The 14,660-nt window shown below is 45.3% G+C and overlaps 1 pseudogene; it reads right to left on the bottom strand.

Annotated features, from left to right (window-relative positions):
• Window positions 1–2,684: 2,684 nt before the first annotated feature.
• LOC141050645 (transmembrane protease serine 9-like) overlaps window positions 2,685–14,660 on the bottom strand; it is a 59,413-nt pseudogene continuing 47,437 nt past the window's right edge.

The raw sequence follows: 14,660 nt of genomic DNA, 5'->3' as shown, positions 1-14,660 counted from the left end.
CGGAGCCGTGCGTGTGTACGAGGTGCACTGAGCGGAGCCGTGCGTGTGTACGAGGTGCACGGAGCGGAGCCGTGCGTGTGTACGTGGTGCACGGAGTGGATCCGCACGTGTATGAGGTGCACGGAGCGGAGCCACACGTGTACGAGGTGCACGGAGCGGAGCCGCACGTGTACGGAGCAGAGATGTGTGCAAGGTGTAAGGAGCAGAGCCGCATGTGTACGAGGTGTACGGAGCAGAGTCGCACATGTGTGAGGTGTACAGAGCCGCATGTGTGCGAGGTGTACGGAGCAGAACTGCGAGTGTACAAGGTGTATGGAGCAAAGCCGCATGTGTACAAGGTTTACGGAGTGGAGCCATTTGTGTACAAGGTTTACAGAGCGTGGCCACGTGTGTACAAGGTGTACGGAGCAGAGCCGCATGTGTACACGGTTTACGGAGTGGAGCCATGTGTGTACTGAGTGGAGCCGTGTGTGTGCGAGGTGTACAGAGCAGAGCTGTGTGTGTGCGAGGCATAAAAAGCAGAACCGTGTGTTTATGATGTGTGCAGAGCTATAAGTGTACAAGGTGTATGGTGGGGAACATTCATACCTCCCAGCCGGACAGTCCCGATTTTGAGAGAGATTTTGTCCCACTGCCCCGCCTGGGAGCTTACTTTTCCCACGGACACAGGAGTACACGGCGGACCCCCGCAGAGTACTTTAAAATTCGCACGTGACGTTCTACCGGAAGTGATGTGCTAGAAGCTGAATGGAAATTAGGTAATTTCGGGAGGAGATTGTGACGGAACCATGGAGGCACTTCAGGGAATGTTTCAGATCAATCACCGTGTCCTCCTCCAACAGCGCGGACAGCAGGATCGCCTTGGACTCAGGGTTGCCGGCCATGTAAGCGGATCATGATATGTCCTGCATCGGGAGGCTCAGGTGGGCACTACAGTGGGAGCCGGGTTGCTATAGTATCTTTATAGAATCTTTCTCTCTCTGTTTCTTTATCTCTCTAATCTTTCTTTTTTTTCTCTCTCGGTTCTTTCTTTCTTTCTCTCTCTCTCGTCTTTCTTTCTTTCCCCTCTTTCTTTCTCTCTTTCTCTCTCTGTTTTTTTTCTCTCTGTTCTTTCTTTTCCTCAGTACCAGTCAGTGTGCCCACAGTACCAGTAGAATAAGAGGGGTAGGAAACTAGGTGGCACTGGTCATATTGAGCCTCTCATACTTTTTACTGGTGTATAATCATATGCCCTGCGCACCCCATAAAGTGGGCAAGCCCCAGACAACAGAGTACAAACAAATCACTATTACTATCAGTCCAAGTGGACAATTATATACGTAAAGTTAATGATGTCCCTGTGCCAAGCAGTGTGGAGGATCAGAAAACACGGAGGTGACCAGAGCAGTGGGGTTTGGGGAGAAGAATTATATGGGGACCATTATACTGTATGAAGTAATATATGGTGTCCATTATACTGTATGAAGTAATATATTGGGCCCATTATACTGTAGGCAGTAATATATTGAGCCCATTATACTGTATGAAGTAATATATGGTGCCCATTATGTTGTATGAAGTAATATATGGTGTCCATTATACTGTACGAAGTATTATATGATGCCCATTATACTGTATGAAGTAATATATGGGGCCCATTATACTGTATGAAGTAATATATGGGGCCCAATATGCTGTATGAAGTAATATATGGGGCCCATTATACTGTATGGAGCATTATATGGGGCCCATTATACTATATGAAGTAATATATGGGGCCCATTATACTGTATGGAGCATTATATGGGGCCCATTATACTGTACGAAGAAATATATGGGCCCATTATACTGTATGGAGCATTATATGGGGCCCATTATACTGTACGAAGTAATATATGGGGCACACAATACTGTATGGAGCATTATGTGGGGATAGGGGATGCCTTTCTGTTTGTTGTGGATCTGACCGCTGGGACCCCCATGATCCTAGGTAACATAGCTTTGAAGAGCATCATGTAAATGGAGCTGTGGTCAGTCATACGCACTGTGGTGCCATTCACACGTGGCTCTTCAAATAACTCCTTAAAGAGAGTGATGAGGGGACAACAAAGTATAGCAAAAATTCACTGATCGGGGTGATGAGTGCTATAGTTTGTGGGCTGGTGGGGTTTGTATGGCAGGGCTGCTTTTTTGTCCCAGTCCGGCCCTGTGCCAGGCCTACCATTGCCATTATTGACCCTTGTGCTGGATACTTCTGTGTTCTTCTTCTATGTGCGTGTGATGCCGCTGACATCCTTGTGTTTGGACACCTTTTTTTTTCTATTTATCTAAATCAAAATGTCCACTATTGTACTCAGTTTTACAGGATAGATATGAGAATTTACTTTGTGTGTGTGGGGCGCCATTTTGCTGTTCGCCTCAGGCAGCAGAGAGGCTAGGTTCACCCCTGTGCCCACCTTTCTTCTTTATATTGTGGTGGGCTTATTGTCCCCTCCTTTTTTTAAGTTATGGAAGGCTTGATGCCTTCCTCTCTTGAATTTCATGGTTGGCTTGGTACCTTCCACTCTACTCCATGTTATGTGGGATTTATTTCTCCCTCTCTTTTCCGCATGATGGTGGGCTTAGTGTTGCACTCTTATTCTCCTGGTACTATGGAGTTGTGATTGCCAATATTTTAAGAATTTCAACAAAGAAAAATACATTAATAAAAGCAAGGATTTTTTTTTATTTTTTTAATATAGACATTAGCTTTTGGTGCCATTACTTTTGTGTTTGTTTGATCCCCAACAAATGAGAATAACTGGAATCCCATGTTATATATTCAGTAGATATGGCAACAAAAAAACACAGACACTTCATTAATAAGATATTGTAAAACATGGGCAATAAAAAAGGATAAAAACTTGATGCCACAGCCCTCGCAGTATAAACTGGAGAGTCTACAGCCCAGAGACCACACATGGATCTGGTACATTATAACCTAGAAATACCGGAGCACTGAGGCTGCAATAATGAGGAGTGTCAGTAAATAACATGATGCGTTCATGTTCCCTCTGCATTTTTCGGATGGTTGTGGAATATTGGTCACATCTTCGAAGCTCAAATCTGGTATGTATGACCGGATCCAGGACTGGTAGGTGGTTACCAGGGTGTAGACCCCGGGGCGGTTTGGTAAAGCACATCCTACTCCCCAGCTGACAACGCCAATCTGGAACCAAGTGGCATTAACTTTACACACAAGAGGTCCTCCGGAGTCTCCCTGAAAGACAATGAAGAAGCCATGAGATATCCTTCTTCACAATATGTCAGTCATATACAAGAACATGTATAAATAATAATCACATGACAACTATACAGTATATTAGGTACCGTATATACTCGAGTATAAGCCGACCCGAGTATAAGCCGACCCCCCTAATTTTGCCACAAAAAACTAGGAAAACTTATTGACTCGAGTATAAGCCTAGGGTGGAAAATGCAGCAGCTACTGGTGAATTAAAAAATAAAAACAGATACCAATAAAAGTAAAAATAATTGAGACATCAGTAGGTTAAATGTTTTTGAATATCCATATTGAATCAGGAGCCCCATATAATGCTCCATACAGTTCATGATGGCCCCATAAAATGCTCCATACAAATACACCCCATATAATGCTGCACAAAGGTTAATAATGCGCCCATAAGATGCTCCATAGAATAATATGTCCCATATGATGCTCCATAAAGGATATGGCCCCATAAGATGTTCCATAGATTATGCCCCCATATGCTGCCCCCATAAGATGCTCCATAGATTATTCCCCCATATGCTGCCCCAATAAGATGCTCAATAGATTATTCCCCCATAGGCTGCCCCCATAAGATGCTTCATAGATTATTCCCCCATACGCTGCCCCCATAAAATGCTCTATAGATTATTCCCCCATATGCTGCCCCCATAAGATGCTCCATAGATTATTCCCCCATATGCGGCCCCCATAAGATGCTCCATAGATTATGGCCCCATGTGCTGCCGCTGCTGCTGCATGTGAAAATAAAAAAAATGACATATTTACCTCTCCGTCGCTGGGTGTCAGGTGCTGGTGTCACTGCTGGCACCTATGATACTCATCTGTCCTGCCTCCATGGCTGCTTGCTGCTGTCTGCCATGTCATCGGTCAGTGACGTTCTGACTGCAGGGGGTGCGGCGCACACTAACCACATCACTGTGACCTCTGCTGTCTGAACGTCACTGACAGATGACATGCCAGACAACAGCAAGCAGCCATGGATGCAGGACAGCTGAGTATTGCTATTCTTACCTGTCCTGGCGCTGTCTCTTCAGCCCCCAGCTTCTCCGCGCTCTCCCTTCCTGCCTTCAGCGGTCATGTGGTACCGCTCATTAAAACTCATGAATATGCGCATATTCATGAGTTTAATGAGCGGTACCATGTGACCGCTGAAGGAAGGAAGGGAGAGCGCGGAGAAGCTGGGGGCTGAAGAGACAACGCCAGGACGGGTAAGTATGACCTGACACCCCTGCCCCCCCTCCCCCTCTGACCCCATGGAGTATATGACTTGAATATAAGCCGAGAGGGGGACTTTCAGCCCAAAAAAAGGGCTGAAAATCTCGGCTTATATTCGAGTATATACGGTAGATTATTTTACATAAAGCAGTAATATGGCGATTATATTCTTCTACATATGAGCAGTATTATAGTAGTTATAATCTTGTATATAGAGGCAGTATTATAGTAGTTATATTCTTGTACATAGGGGCAGTATTATAGTAGTTATATTTTTGTACATAGGGGCAGTATTATAGTAGTTATATTCTTTTACATAGGGGCAGTATTATAGTAGTTATATTCTTGTACATAGGGGCAGTATTATTGTAGTTATATTCTTGTATATAGGAGCAGTATTATAGTAGTTATATTCTTGTACATTGGGGCAGTATTATAGAAGTTATATTCTTGAACATAGGGGCAGTATTATTGTAGTTATATTCTTGTACGTAGGGGCAGTATTATAGTAGTTATATTCTTGTATATAGGAGCAGTATTATAGTAGTTATATTCTTGTACATAGGAGCAGTATTATAGTAGTTATATTCTTATACATAGGGGCAGTATTATAGTAGTTATATTCTTGTACATAGGGGGCAGTATTATAGTAGTTATATTCTTGTACATAGGGGCAGTATTATAGTAGTTATATTCTTGTACATAGGGGGCAGTATTATAGTAGTTATATTCTTGTACATAGGAGCAGTATTATAGTAGTTATATTCTTGTACATAGGGGGCAGTATTATAGTAGTTATATTCTTGTACATAGGGGCAGTATTATAGTAGTTATATTCTTATACATAGGGGCAGTATTATAGTAGTTATATTCTTGTACATAGGAGCAGTATTATAGTAGTTATATTCTTGTACATAGGGGCAGTATTATAGTAGTTATATTCTTGTACATAGGGGCAGTATTATAGTAGTTATATTCTTGTACATAGGAGCAGTATTATAGTAGTTATATTCTTGTACATAGGGGCAGTATTATAGTAGTTATATTCTTGTACATAGGAGCAGTATTATAGTAGTTATATTCTTGTACATAGGGGCAGTATTATAGTAGTTATATTCTTGTACATAGGAGCAGTATTATAGTAGTTATATTCTTGTACATAGGGGCAGTATTATAGTAGATATATTCTTGTACATAGGAACAGTATTATAGTAGTTATATTCTTGTACATAGGGGCAGTATGCTAGTAGTTATATTCTTGTACATAGGAACAGTATTATAGTAGTTATATTCTTGTACATAGGGGCAGTATGCTAGTAGTTATATTCTTGTACATAGAGGCAGTATTATAATAGTTATATTCTTGTACATAGGGGGCAGTGTAATAGTAGTTATATTCTTGTACATAGGAGCAGTATTATAGTAGTTATATTCTTGTACATAGGGGCAGTATTATAGTAGTTATATTCTTGTACATAGGAACAGTATTATAGTAGTTATATTCTTGTACATAGGGGCAGTATGCTAGTAGTTATATTCTTGTACATAGAGGCAGTATTATAATAGTTATATTCTTGTACATAGGGGGCAGTGTAATAGTAGTTATATTTAATTAGATTTTACTGTGACTATCTATTATGACGATTGATCCCATGGCTTCTCACCTGACAAGAGTCTTTCCCTCCTTTCGTGTATCCAGCACAAATCATGGTGTTGTCCACAATGGTATAAGAGCTGCTCACTCCAGAATCTATGTGATATATTCGGTCGCACGTCTCATGATCTATCAGCGGCACCTTCACATTCTGCAGAGTTTCCGGAGAAGGTAAACTCACTGTTAAAATGATCAGAGAAGAGTCAGTAAATCCCAGAATGATGGACAAGAATCTATCACGGCTGTGAATTTTTGGAGATCTGGGGCGCCGGTGGCCTCAGACGATTTACGATGAATTTCGGGCTCATTGATAAGACCGTATAGTGTGTTATATAATCTGTACCATTAGCGTTTCTCCAGTACATGGTTGTGATGGTGTGATAGGCTATGTGGATATCATTTTGTGTATATTTCTATTTCACTGATTTTCATAGTGTTTTTCTAGTTGCCTTGTATGTCTATAGCCTGACTGTATCTGTCTCTTGATGACCCCCTGTAGTTCCTTAATTCCCAAGGCTCCTTTGTCTCCTCTGGGAGGTCTGCAAACCACCCCAATCTGTCTGACTACCCCTGGACACAAGGAAGGGGGTGGGGAGGACAGGAGCTGGGCAGCTCAGTTCCTGTGTGGTGATGATCGTGTGAAGACTGCATGTCAGAGAGAAGGAAGCGTATGGACCCATTTTATCCTCTGGCTGCTAGAGTTTTGGACTCTCATCTCCCTGGACATTTTATCCTGTTACTGGACTGCATTCTTGTTCTGGACTATTGTATCCTCAGTGTGGTGGATTGTTTATGGACCTTCTAATTTTGCCTGTAACAAAGGTCTTAGGATTGTTCACACTTCCCTCGCTCTGTTGATTGTGTGGTATCGGAGAAGGACCCCGTGACAACTGGTGGCAGCAGTGGGATCAACAGAGTGTAACCCAATGGAGAACCACCCACAGAGTGAGTACAGAAATTGGACTGTATCCAGTTTACAGGAGAGAGACAGAGACCTGGGCCTGAACTACCAGGGACTGACTAAAGAAACCTTAATTGACCTACTGGTGGGCGCTAGCCCGGCCACCTCCTCCCAGATGTCTGAAGGACGAGCACTGGAAACAGGGATGCCTATCCAAAAAAGCCAGTGGTTGGTGTGGTACGAAGAAGAGATGGCGGTTCTGTTCCCAGGCGTCTCTCAGGAGTACAAGGAGGAGGCTGCCTGCCGGGCACAGCGGAGACAAGAAGCAATGGAGCTTGAAAGAGGGAGTAACGCAATATGGAGTGTAACCCCAACAATCCGGGAGCCTGTATGGATCACCTGACAGAGTTTAAGCTATTTGATGAGGCTTCCGGAGATGTGGAGTGGTTCTTCAAGGACTTTGAGCAGCAGTGAGCTGGGATGGTGGTGCCCCACTCTAGCTGGATGCGTTTGTTAGTGGGACTCCTGATTGGAAGCATGGCGGAGGCTTACCAAACCATTGACGCACAGCAGAATCGGGATTATAACATTATAAAGCGGACCATCCTGGATTACCATGTTATCACCCCAGACTCATATAGGGCCACGTTCCGAGACCTCCCATGCACCACAGGGGGATCGTTTAGGATGTATGCACATAAGATGTCCCAGCCATGTCGGAGATGGCTGAAAGCAGAAAAAACCTTTACTGTGGAAGATGTTATACAGGCATTCCTTATAGAACAATTTCTTGCCAAGTGCCCCGCAGAGGTACGGGAATGGGTCCGGGAGCGCACATCGTGTACCGTGGATAGAGCTGCAGTCCTGGCCGATGAATCCCTTACTATCCAGCCGCAATGGAAGAGGCTTCTGGACAATGAACCATGGCCTGCTCCCGCACCCCGTCCTCCTCCAATTATATCTGCCCTTCCATCTAGTCGCAAGTCGATGACAATCACGCCTCACAATCCTAGGCCCCAACAGTTCCGACCACGACCTGGGGGTATCACAGAGAGGAGGTGTTATGGGTGTGGGCAATCTGGACATTTGAAATCTGGCTGTCCCTCAAGGATTCGGAGGGAGCCCCACGCAGCCCCACCTCGTCCAGTGCATCTTGTGCACTCCACCCCACCTGAGGAAGAGCTACCTCCACCCCCACCAGAGTGGACCACCGACCACGGCACCATAGATACTCCTCCTGGAGTGTACGGACTCCGGCCTCTGTCCTTTAGCTACTCAGAGCAATGGCAACGCCACCTGCAGGATGTCTTAATTGATGCATACAAAGTGTCAGGATTTAGACAGATGGGGGCATTCTTGACTATCGCTGACCCCGTGTGGTTTGACCCGAGGCAATTTACCAGGGTACAGGAATTCCCATTGTCCTGGCGGGGGGTGCCCGCAAATATATACAGCGAGCTTCTGTGCGTTTGGATTATGGTTGTGGAGAAAAACTGTGTTGGATTGGAGTTATGGGAGGACTTCCTGCAGATATCCTCCTTGGGAACGACATTGGGGAGTTACAGTGCCAATTTGTGGGAGCAGTCACCCGACTACAGGCCCTTCAAGCACTACGTCATCCGGACCTCACCGGGGAGCAACCACCACGAACCGCCTCAGAGTCGGTAAGCAATACGTTCGCTGCTACTACATTGGGAGAGTCTTGGGACAGAGAGGAGTTTAGGAGAGAAATAGAGGGTGACACTACCTTAGCAGCCCTTAGGCGAAAGGCAGAAACTGGGCACATGGGAGATAATGACGATGGTTTCACTCGAGAAAACGGACTGTATTATCGAGTAACAAAGGTCAGTGACCAGGGCAACCCTGACGCAACGACCAGGCAACTCATTGTCCCTCAGAAGTACAGGGCACAGCTACTCCAACTGGCCCTTGACATCCCCTTGGCTGGGCATCAAGGGAGGAAAAGGACTGAAAAGAAACTCACCCAAAGTTTTTACTGGCCGGGCGTCTCGCAGTCATTAGCCCATTATTGCCGCACCTGCGATGTGTGCCAGCGAATGCGGCATCTAGGAGCTCGATATAAGGTACCCCTGCAATCCCTGCCCATAATTGAGGAACCATTTCAACGTGTAGCTGTCGACATCATAGGTCCTCTGGCCCACCCCAGCCGGTCGGGAAAAAAATATATCCTGACCGTATGCCACTAAGTACTGTATCCTGAAGCTGTGGCGCTGTTCAGTATTACAGCAGTAAAGGTAGCCGAGGCCCTTGTTATCATCTTTACCCAGGAAGGGTTTCCTAGTGAAATATTATCGGATCAAGGCACTCAGTTCATGTCAGATCTGGTCCAGTCCCTATGGCATACCTGTGGTGTTCGAGCCATTCGCACCACCCCATACCACCCGCAGACCAACGGACTATGTGAACGCTTTAATGGAACCCTAAAAAATATGCTGAGGGCTTTTGTTGACGTTGAAAAAGACTGGGAAAAGTACCTGCCACATCTCCTCTTCGCCTATCGGGAGGTTCCTCAAGAGTCCACAGGGTTCTCTCCCTTCGAACTACTGTTTAGCCGGAAGGTCCATGGGTCTCTCACTCTTCTGAAAGAACATTTAGAGGGATATGCAAATTGCCTCTTCAGAAAGAAAGAGGACTTTTACTCTACAGCGCCACCTATTGGTAGTAGCGATCCTACAAGTCACAATCAACCCTTTAACGAGTCTTGTAGTATGACTTAGGATACAAGCCAAATCAGAATCTCAATTTGCAGACACGGTGTTTCGAGCTGTTGGCTCTCTGTCTGCAAATTGAGATTCTGATTTGGCTTGTATCCTAAGTCATACTACAAGACTCGTTAAAGGGTTGATTGTGACTTGTAGGATCGCTACTACCAATAGGTGGCGCTGTAGAGTAAAAGTCCTCTTTCTTTCTGAAGAGACAATTTGCATATTATTTTCCCAGAGGAGCATTGCACGGCGAATAAGTCTCCTTACCTTGACAAGCCACAGCTGGCATGTCACTCTCCGCAAGGAGAAACCTTACTACATTTAGAGGGAGACATCTCAGATACCGGAATGCCCATCTTTCCCTATGTTCTAGAGCTCAGAGACCGTCTCGCCCAGCTAGCTACCTTGGCTAAAGAACATCAGCGAATGGCCCAGTCCAGACAAAAAACCTGGTATGACCGTAATGCCAGGACCCGGGAATTTATGGAAGGACAACAAGTGCTCATGATTACTGCTTCCCCTGCCAACAAGCTTCAAGCAGTGTGGGAAGGCCCTTATCAGGTTGTCAAGAAAATTAATGACACTATGTTATTGCCCTGGACTCTAGTGGTCGACGACTGAAAACTATCCACATTAACATGCTGAAAGACTACCACGACCGATCTCTGCCTGTTCTAGCTGTCTGCCACCCCCCTAGTGATACCACCGCCGAGTATCTCCCCGATCTCCTCCAGGTTGCCCAAGTGGGAGGACCACTGGAACAAGTGCCCCTGGGCTCCCATTTATCGGATATACAGTTGTGGCCAAAAGTATTGACACCCCTGCAATTCTGTCAGATAATACTCAGTTTCTTCCTGAAAATGATTGCAAACACAAATTGTCCTAAAGCCAAATTGGATATAATTCCACACCAAACATAAAAAAGAGGGTGGACAAAAGTATTGGCACTGTTCGAATAATCATGTGATGCTTCTCTAATTTGTGTAATTAACAGCACCTGTAACTTACCTGTGGACCTTAACAGGTGTTGGCAATAACTAAATCACACTTGCAGCCAGTTGACATGGATTAAAGTTGACTCAACCTCTGTCCTGTGTCCTTGTGTGTACCACATTGAGCATGGAGAAAAGAAAGAAGACCAAAGAATTGTCTGAGGACTTGAGAAACCAAATTGTGAGGAAGCATGAGCAATCTCAAGGCTACAAGTCCATCTCCAAAGATCTGAATGTTCCTGTGTCTACCGTGCGCAGTGTCACCAAGAAGTGTAAAGCCCATGGTACTGTGGCTAACCTCCCTAGATGTGGACAGAAAAGAAAAATTGACAAGAGATTTCAACGTAAGATTGTGCGGATGTTGGATAAAGAACCTCGACTAACATCCAAACAAGTTCAAGCTGCTCTGCAGTCCGAGGGTACAACAGTGTCAACCCGTACTATCTGCCGGCGTCTGAATGAAAAGGGACTGTATGGTAGGAGACCCAGGAAGACCCCACTTCTTACCCCGAGACATAAAAAAGCCAGGCTGGAGTTTGCCAAAACTTACCTGAAAAAGCCTAAAACGTTTTGGAAGAATGTTCTCTGGTCAGATGAGACAAAAGTAGAGATTTTTGGGCAAAGGCATCAACATAGAGTTTACAGGAGAAAAAAAGAGGCATTCAAAGAAAAAAACATGGTCCCTACAGTCAAACATGGCGGAGGTTCCCTGATGTTTTGGGGTTGCTTTGCTGCCTCTGGCACTGGACTGCTTGACCGTGTGCATGGTATTATGAAGTCAGAAGACTACCAGCAAATTTTGCAGCATAATGTAGGGCCCAGTGTGAGAAAGCTGGGTCTCCCTCAGAGGTCATGGGTCTTCCAGCAGGACAATGACCCAAAACACACTTCAAAAAGCACTAGAAAATGGTTTGAGAGAAAGCACTGGAGACTTCTAAGGTGGCCAGCAATGAGTCCAGACCTGAATCCCATAGAACACCTGTGGAGAGATCTAAAAATGGCAGTTTGGAGAAGGCACCCTTCAAATATCAGGGACCTGGAGCATTTTGCCAAAGAAGATTGAAAGAAGAAATTCCAGCAGAGCATTGTAAGAAACTCATTGATGGTTACCGGAAGCGGTTGGTCGCAGTTATTTTGGCTAAAGGTTGTGCAACCAAGTATTAGGCTGAGGGTGCCAATACTTTTGTCTGGCCCATTTTTGGAGTTTTGTGTGAAATGATCAATGTTTTGCTTTTTGCTTCATTCTCTTTTGTGTTTTTTCATTTAAGACAAATTAAATGAAGAAAATAATACCAAAGAATTTGTGTTTACAATTATTTTCAGGAAGAAACTGAGTATTATCTGACAGAATTGCAGGGGTGTCAATGCTTTTGGCCACAACTGTACAAAAGGACGATATTTTCGCCGTACTAAGGCCGAGGGCTGCTGCTTTCTCCTCAAAGCCGGGGAAGACTATTCTCACCAGCCACCATGTGGAAACCCCCGGACAACGCCCCATCCAGCAGGCTGCCTACCGGGTTCCAGAGGCTGTTCAAGGCATGATAAAGGATGAACTGGAGGAGATGAAACAACTGGGAGTTATTCAGCCATCTCACAGTTCTTGGGCCTCTCCTGTTGTCCTGGTTCCCAAGAAGGATGGTACAACACGATTCTGCGTTGATTACAGACGATTAAATGATGCCACCAAGAGTGATGCTTATCCCATGCCCAGGATTGATGATCTATTGGATCGTCCGGCCAGTGCCCAATTTGTGACCACGCTAGACTTGAGCAAGGGGTACTGGCAGATACCCCTAACGGAGGACGCTCGGGAGCGCTCGGCCTTCATTACTCCATTAGGGCTTTTTGAGATCCTGGGAATGCCCTTTGGGATGACAACTGCACCCGCTACTTTCCAGAGACTGGTAGATCGACTGTTACAACAATGTCAGGACTTTGCCTGTGCTTACTTAAACGACATTGCCATTTTTAGCACAAACTGGGAGGAACATCTTAAACACTTGGGCATAGTGCTGGACTGTATCCTTACTGCAGGACTGACCATTCACCCTGATAAGTGCCAAATAGGGATGGCTGAGGTGCAGTACCTCGGGAATAGAGTAGGGGTGGGACCCTAAGGCCTGAGCCTGCCAAGGTGGAAGCCATTAGCAACTGGTGTAGACCCCAGACAAAAAAGCAGGTACTTGCATTTTTAGGAACTGCTGGTTACTATCGCAAATTTGTTTCTAACTTCAGCACTTTGGCCAATCCCCTAACCGACCTGACTCGCAAGAACATGCCGAGGAATGTGACATGGAACGACTGCATGCGAGGATGCCTTTTCAGCGTTAAAGACCGCCCTCATCACTGCTCCTGTCTTGGCTGCCCCTGATTATAAGCGCAGGTTCCTCGTGCAGACAGATGCATCCACCTTTGGCATTGGGGCAGTACTTAGCCAAGTGAACGCCGCCGGAGAAGAACATCCAGTTGCTTTTGCCAGTCGGAAACTTCTGGATCGGGAAGTTGCCTATGACACTATTGAAAAGGAGTGCCTTGCCATCGTATGGGCGCTAAAAAAATTGCAGCCATACTTGTATGGCAGAGACTTTACAATTGTTACAGACCACAACCCCCTCACGTGGCTGTACCGCGTATCAGGGGACAATGGAAAATTGCTGCGGTGGAGCTTGTCCTTACAACCCTACAGCTTCTCCATCCAATAAAAGTGGGGAAGCCAACACCAGAACGCCGATGGACTGTCTCGACAAAAAGAACCATAGGCCCCCCAGGCTGACCTAGCCCTGCCACTGTACAAGGAACTATAAACGATTGAGCAATGTGGACTAAAGTGAGCAGACCAGAGGTCTGTGTAGACCTCATGGCGTGCTCATTTATTATGAGGGGGGAGAGGTTGTGATGGTGTGATAGGCTATATGGATATCATTTTGTGTCTATTTCTATTTCACTGATTTTCGTAGTGTTATTCTTGTTACCTTGTATGTCTATAGCCTGACTGTATCTGTCTCTTGAAGACCCCCTGTAGTTCCTTAATTCCCAAGGCTCCTTTGTCTCCTCTGGGAGGCCTGCAAACCACCCCAACCTGTCTGACTACCCCTGGACACAAGGAGGGGGTGGGGAGGACAGAAGCTGGGCAGTTCAGTTCCTGTGTGGTAATGATCTTGTGAAGACTGCACATCAGAGAGAAGGAAGCGTATGGACCCATTTTATCCTCTGGCTGCTAGAGTTTTGGAATCTCATCTACCTGGACATTTTATCCTGTTACTGGACTGCATTCTTGTTCTGGACTATTGTATCCTCAGTGTGGTGGATTGTTTATGGACCTTCTAATTTTGCCTGTAATAAAGATCTTGGGATTGTTCACACTTCCCTCGCTCTGTTGATTGTGTGGTATCGGAGAAGGACCCCGTGACAATATTAACTCATTTCTTAGCCTTTATGTCCATGAGATGAAAGTTTGTTTTGCTGGAATTGGGATCTTTTTGAAATGATTATCCAGAGCTGAGAAGTGCAATTTGCTGTAAAAGTGGAACTTTGACCACTGCATCCATCAGAAGGAATACTCTCCTTTTATTACAGATTTACCATGTGATAAGTATTACTCTTATTAAGTGGCAGAGGAGTCTCTACAAGCAACATTGCTCATATGCAACAGCTACTTTGCCCACCTATAGCCACTGTGGTGTAGTGACCTCTGTGTCCGCTAGGGGACGCTGTGTAGGTGTCCCAGGACGAGCATACAGGTATATCCATTGTCGTAATGGGAGTAGGATGATAAATGACCATTATGTATCTCAAGGTGGGTAGCATTGTGATGGAGGCTCGAGTGTTAATCAGCAGAGGTACTGCTGACATTTCTGTTACAATGTGTCAGGGAAGCCTTCAGGTGGCTGGTGAGTCGGGT

Source organism: Dendrobates tinctorius, unplaced genomic scaffold (assembly GCF_039654945.1).
Source record: "Dendrobates tinctorius isolate UK_male_01 unplaced genomic scaffold, ASM3965494v1 ptg000152l, whole genome shotgun sequence".
Classification (NCBI taxonomy): Eukaryota; Metazoa; Chordata; class Amphibia; order Anura; family Dendrobatidae; genus Dendrobates; species Dendrobates tinctorius.
Note: the sequence above shows the minus strand (reverse complement) of the source record. Positions and strands in the feature narration are given on the sequence as shown.